This window comes from Arachis ipaensis, chromosome B08 (assembly GCF_000816755.2).
Source record: "Arachis ipaensis cultivar K30076 chromosome B08, Araip1.1, whole genome shotgun sequence".
Lineage (NCBI taxonomy): Eukaryota > Viridiplantae > Streptophyta > Magnoliopsida > Fabales > Fabaceae > Arachis > Arachis ipaensis.
Genome location: NC_029792.2, coordinates 3081875 through 3088242, shown reverse-complemented (window position 1 = coordinate 3088242; position 6368 = coordinate 3081875). Strand labels below are relative to the sequence as shown.

The following is a 6368-nucleotide window of genomic DNA, read 5'->3' as shown; positions in this document are numbered from 1 at the left end:
AATGAGGAAGAATCGGAATTGAAACGATAAAATGAGAAGCTTACAGTAGGAAGAGAACAAAGGAAGAAAAAAGTGCCGGCCTTCAAATGGAATTTCACGTGAGAATTCAGAAACCAGAAATCTTAGAGTCAAAGACTCTTTACACTATGCAACACAATATAATACAATCCGATATTGCTTAAGATAATAATTTCCGTCGATTTATAAATAATAATTAAATATATATTATGATTATGTAGTTAGTTGTCTTGATAGAGAGAGCGTGTGAGTGTGTGTCTTTTCTCGGGAGCTGGAAGAGAAAAGGTGCGTGTGACTGTGAGCGATCCAATTTTGGGTACTGACAGAGATAAACCAAATAAGTTACAAATTTCCGAACTCAAATAGAAAGCCGTTACGGCAATTCACGAGCAAAAATGGGCCCGGATAACGGCGTCCAAATGCCACCTTTCTACTTTCTCGTTTCATTCGACCGTTATAAACAACACAAGGTTAGCTTCCGTCAGTAACTTAAAAAACCCATCTTTTATTTTGTTTGAAAAATTTTGAAACCCTGCCTTTTTCGTAGGGTAAAAATTTACTGTGAGAGAAGTGCTAGGTAAACAATGATCATCTTGAATAACATGAACAACCATTAATCAAATAAAAATACATTACATTCTAATTTAATGCTACTAATTAAATTTAAGATTAATTTACTCTTTTAATCCTATTAATTCACATTATTCACACATTATTAAAAAATGTTGTTGTTTACCTATACTTTTTCATTCACTATTTAAGTATTTTTAACCAACTTGGGTTGATCAAGTGGTCAGCTCACTTGTCCGCTTAAATAGGTGTTAGGGATTCGAATTCCGTCTAGTGCATGCAGCAACCCATTGGCAAAGAATAATAAACAAATAAATAAGAGTATAAAGGTGAGAGTTCCTATTTATTATGAAGGAGGAACAAATTAAAGGTGGTTTCAATTAGCATATGACCAAGGACCCACTGCAAATTCTGCTGGTTTAATTTAAACAAAATATTATGGTCCGGGGACCTTGTCTACTCTTTGACTTTTGAGTTGATGTTTTAAAAGTGGAGTGATTTGCCTCTGATTTTTTATTATGAGTGTTGATGGGAAATATATCATGCACTATTTAAATATCTCCTGCTAGGTTCTAGCAAGCAAATCACATTTTTCAGGTGCTATCTGTTTTTAATATTTAGACTTTATATATTAGTGTTCCAGATTGCTGCAATTTTTGTTTTTCAAATAAAAAAGGTTCAAAGTACACCTAACAGTCTAACCTGAGATTCATTTGGAATTGACAAGGTACATGATTAGGAGATCTAATAGTGGATGGTTTTGACATGATTAGGAGATCTAATAGTGGATGGTTTTGATAATGCATCTTGAAAAGATACATAACATTTTTTAAAATTAATTTTTTAGTATATTAATAAGGTTTTTTTTTATTATTTTATTTTATTTTACAAAATAGAGTTATTACAAGTTTACAACTTAAAAAAAAAAAATAGCAGTAGTCACCCTAACCCTGTTTAGATAATGTTTATTTGTGGATACATAATAAAAGTAAGCAAAGTTGGTACCTGAATGGAACGGAAAATAATAAATAGAGTGATTTTTACGATTGAATATGATTTAGATATATAAAGAATGAAGAAAGAGGAGGAGTGTTGATAAGGAAAGAAGTAGAAGTTTGGTGGTTCAGAAAAGGAAGGCAAGGCAAGGCAAGGCAAGGTAGGGTATTTAGCATGGTGGTATAAGGTACCCCACCTTGATAATGATAAAGAATAAGGCACATGCTAGCCACTTGGTTCTTATGATTGTTATTACGATTCCTTTTTCTTCATTTTTATCTTTCTTATGTATAATTCTACAAACCTTGTCTTGTAGTTTTGATGCATGGCAGAATCCTATGACCATAAATAGGCTATATGAAACTTACACTGGATTTAAATTTAGTTAGTTATTAGTTTATTTGATATTTGATTGATTTGCTTTCTACATCTACTCATCTAATAACACCTTTTTGCTTTCTTTAACACTCCATACCATATATTATATGATGTTGTTACTTACGTCTTTGTTGGTATGCCCATCGTCTTCTACCCAAATATTAATTTTTCTAACGAAAAAAAAATTACAAAACTTTTTAAAGCAGGGACATGAAGTTTAAACTTGAAAGGAACTCTACTAAGATAATAAGGAATCTATCTGATTCTTGTTACTAGCTACCTCGGCCAAAACAAATAGATGACACAAGAACGAAGCAAAAGCTGCTTAAGTGCAACAGCTATGAAATTTCCACTTCGGGTGCAATTAACTTGGCAATTAAGTGCAAGTTACGGTTAGATAGTTCCTTATTATATTGGACCATATATAATTCATATTTATATAATATGTGTTATATGTTATTATAATGATATAATTAATCAAGAACGATAAGGTTGTGCCATTGACACTATTCCGTTCTGTAGTGATACGTTCGTGAGAATATTTATATACGTTGAAAATTTACTTCATCGATGTACGTACAATTTGGTTGTGGTCGTGAGAAATCATTGAAAACTAACATTGAAGCAAATAAGCAATCCATATTGGGATTTTTTTTTTTATGTTTTAATATTTGTGATACAATATATACAAAGATAACAAATATCAAATGAAAATTATTATTTCTGTATGTTCGATGACACTTATTTTTATATATTTATATAACTATATCGCTCATATCAAATGGGTGTAGTCATGAGATCAGACATAACTAACTTGGGAGATTAATTACAAAAATGTGTCCACTCAAAGTTATTGTGCTTTTCTAGTGTGCGTGATTTTTTTTTTCTGTGGAAATAATTTGTCATACAAGTATTCATCTCAAAAACTTAAATTAATAAAAAAATAATATAATCATTATGTTACGATGGGTAACCGGAGATTATTGGGTTGGATTAGTTTGGCTGGCCCAATCGTTAGAATGAGGAAGTATCCAAGCGGATTGATGATCCAAGGCCCCGTCCGACTTCGGTATGAGAGAATGGGGGGTGGTACCTGCAAAGATACTCCGATGCCAAAGTCAACAAAGGAAGCAAGACAAGTCTAGAGAGTATTGGACTTCTGAGATACCTGAGAAGTGTCAGTGTATTTATAATGGTGAACCCATAACCACCATTGGTGTAGTTCCGTTATTTATGGGGAGTAACCGTCCCTTTATCTTAGGGAGGTTAAGATATGACTCCAGGAAGTGGGTAGAGAGATTTTAGGGGCAGTTACTCATTTGAATGGGTGTTTATCTGCCAGCTAATCTTCGTCCCGACTTCTTTAGAGCAAGTCGTGGTAAGGACCGACTTCGTGGGGCGAAGGTCGGTGTATGGCGAGGCTCAATCCTTTGGATTGGACCTTTTGTTTGGACCTGGGCCTTATCATTGGGCCAGGGTATGAACAGTGCCCCTACTCAAGCCCAATTTCTTTTAGGACTTGGGTTCGAGTATTCTACTCGGGGTCGTAGCCGACTTGTTGGAGGACCGACGTGATGGTTTGGAACCGACGTGACTTTTCGTGACCTTTGATTTTCACAGTTACGTCTAATCAAACGTCGTGTCCGTTAGAGGTTTGCGTAGGGGTTGTCTTGGTAACGGTGCACCCATTAATGACTGCGTCCATTTTTACCATTATGCCCCTAACGTGTTTATAAATACGTTCCTTCTCTTTCGTTGCTTCGTTTCTGCGATTTTTCAAATTTTCTTCTCATCCGTTCGTGGAGCATTCCTCGTTTGAAGGCTTTCATTTTCCTCTACCTTATTTCCAGGCGAAGGTTAGTCTTTTTCTCCTTGTCTCTTTTATGAAATGCTTCTGTTTGCATGCCTTTACTTTAAAGAGAGGAGTTGACTTCGTAGGCTTTTTGTTTGATTCTGTATCCCCTTAGAGACCCTGTTCGTGATCTTTTTCCTTTTTCCTTTGTAGGTTTCGCTAATCCTTTTTAGGAAAAGAAAAATGACTTCCATAGAAACTCTTGCTCAGTGGGTCGATGTTACGGTCTTAGGAGAGGAACCTATGGTTGATACTGATTTTATCACTGACCTTCGCACTCGTCACCGGCTCTGCACCTCTGATGAGGATGAGCCAAAGTATGAACTGCTTGCCCCGGGTCCGGAAGACCGGGTTTGCTTTGGGAGGGCTTCAGAGGCAGCCCCTCATTTCTTTTATATGTACGAGAGCATGATCACCCGCCTGGGCGTTTTTCTCCCTTTCTCTGATTTTGAGATTGCTGTTTTACGTCACTGTCGTGTTGCACCTACCCAGCTTCACCCCAATTCATGGAGTTTTCTAAAAATTTATCAGTTTATCAGCCATGCCTTAGAATTTTCGACTTCTTTGAGGATTTTTTTCTTTCTTTTCCACATGACCAAGCCCTTCAGTGGGCAGAATAATAAGCAACAATGGGTATCCTTCCGAGCTATACAAGGTCGGAGGGTCTTTACCTTTTTTGATGAATCTTTCCATGACTTCAAAAATTATTTTTTCAAAGTTCAAGCCGTAGAGGGTCACCACCCCTTTTTCTTGGATGAGAATTCTTCTCCTCGCTTTCTCTTGTACTGGTTAGAGACTTCCCCCTGTGAGAAATATGGTTTGGAGGATCTGGATGAGGTGGAGGCAACCATTGTAGGGTTCCTCCGAGAAGTATGGGGGAGGGCCCCATATCTGGATACCAAAAAACTTCTCCAGGGGTCGTCGTCTTTTGTCCAGACACAACTAGGTAGCTTTTATCTACTTTGTTTCCGACTTGTTTCTACCGACTTGAAGTTTACCGACTTGTTTTACTAATTGTTTTCTTTTACAGAGATGGCGAGGAAGAATTCCAATGAGTCTTACCAGAGAGTCCAGGAGGCCAAGGCGAGGTCTCGCGCCAGAATCGGTGGTGCCAGGGTAACTAGCTCTCCTCTTCCTCTTCCTCCCCCTTCTTCCCAAAATTTGGAGACTCCTTCTCAACCCATTGTTATCTCCTCTTCGACTTCTTCTCAGCCGTCCCCTCCTCCCCGACCTTCCCCTGAGCCAGAGAAGAAGAAGCACAAGGCTTTAGAGTCTGGCTCTTCTTTTGAAGGTGAGGCTAAGGTGGATGCTCCTGCATTTATCCGAAAATTTATCTACCCCATACCCGTATAGGTATGGATGATGTTTCTATTCGGAACCACCTCACTATTCTGGCTGAGGAGAGCATCAGGGCGGCGGGGATTTGTGCCAAGTTCCTCGATATTTTTGAGAAGACTCCTCTTAGCTCTCTGGGTTCAACCTCTAGGGTTGAAGAGTTGGAGGGAAGGCTTCTCATATATCAGAAACATGAGAAGGAGTTGAAGAAGGAGGTCGCCAAATTGAAGGAGGAGAGGGATGACCTCCGAGAGAAGGAGAGCAAGTTACAAGCCCTATGTAACATGGAGGAGGGCTTGAGAAAGAAGGCGCAGGAGAGTTATCAGAGTTTATTTGAGGACCTTGTGGCTGTAAGGAGGGATTTGTTGAACTCTCGGACTGCCTACGCCGAGTTGGAGGACTCTATTGCTGAGGGGGCCGAGGAGGCCTGGAGGATTTTTAAGGAGCAGGTCGGAGTCCTTGATCCCGACCTGGATCTGTCTCCTTTGGATCTTGACAAGGTCATTATTGATGGTGCCATAGTTTATCCCCCAGCTCCCGAGGTCGTCACCGAGTCAGATTTGAAGACTCGAGGGCAGAGAATCATTGAGTCCCCTCCTCGTCCAAAGGATGTTCCGAGTTCCTCAAGACCTCACGGCACCTCTTCTCCGACTCCTATGGACACTTCTCTCCCTGGTCCTGATGGCGCTCCGACTTCTCTTCCCGACTCTGGTGGTGATCCGACTACTCCCTTTGGTCCTGGTGGTGATGCTCTTTAAAAATTTGTTATTTGTTGGCTATATGGGGGCCCGGCCTGTGGGTCCCCTCTTTTTTAAACTCTTTATATTTGTGGTGGTGGTATGTTGACATTGGCCTTTTGTGGCCGTAAACAAAAATATTTATAGTTGCCCTTTTTTTTTGGATAAGGGTTTTAAAAAATACCCTTTTTAGTATAAGGGTTTCAGCTACCTTTCTGTGTGCATGCTTTTCTGATTTTGATTTTTCGAAGTCCCCTTGATCTTTTCTAAAAACCTTTTCTTTGGCTTGTCTGTATTTCTGAGCTTTTTTGTTTTAAGGACTTTTAGGACATCTTTTAAGCTTTTTCTAGGCTTTTTTGATCCCTTTTTTATTATTCCTTATACTCAACTTTGTTTTATTGAGCTTTTATGGCTTAAGTTATTTTTGCGATGCGTTTTCTTTTCTACTCGGTTTTTCATTTCGACTTATGAGTCGGAATGTT

At 38.7% G+C, this 6368-nt stretch overlaps 1 protein-coding gene across 1 annotated transcript in view; it reads right to left on the bottom strand.

Moving 5' to 3' along the window:
- The window catches only part of LOC107613367 (kinesin-like protein KIN-5D), a 6466-nt gene extending 6262 nt beyond the window's left edge, over positions 1-204 (bottom strand). Inside the window, exon 1 of the mRNA XM_016315331.2 lies at positions 1-204. The gene's annotated coding sequence lies outside the window, so the exon portion shown is untranslated.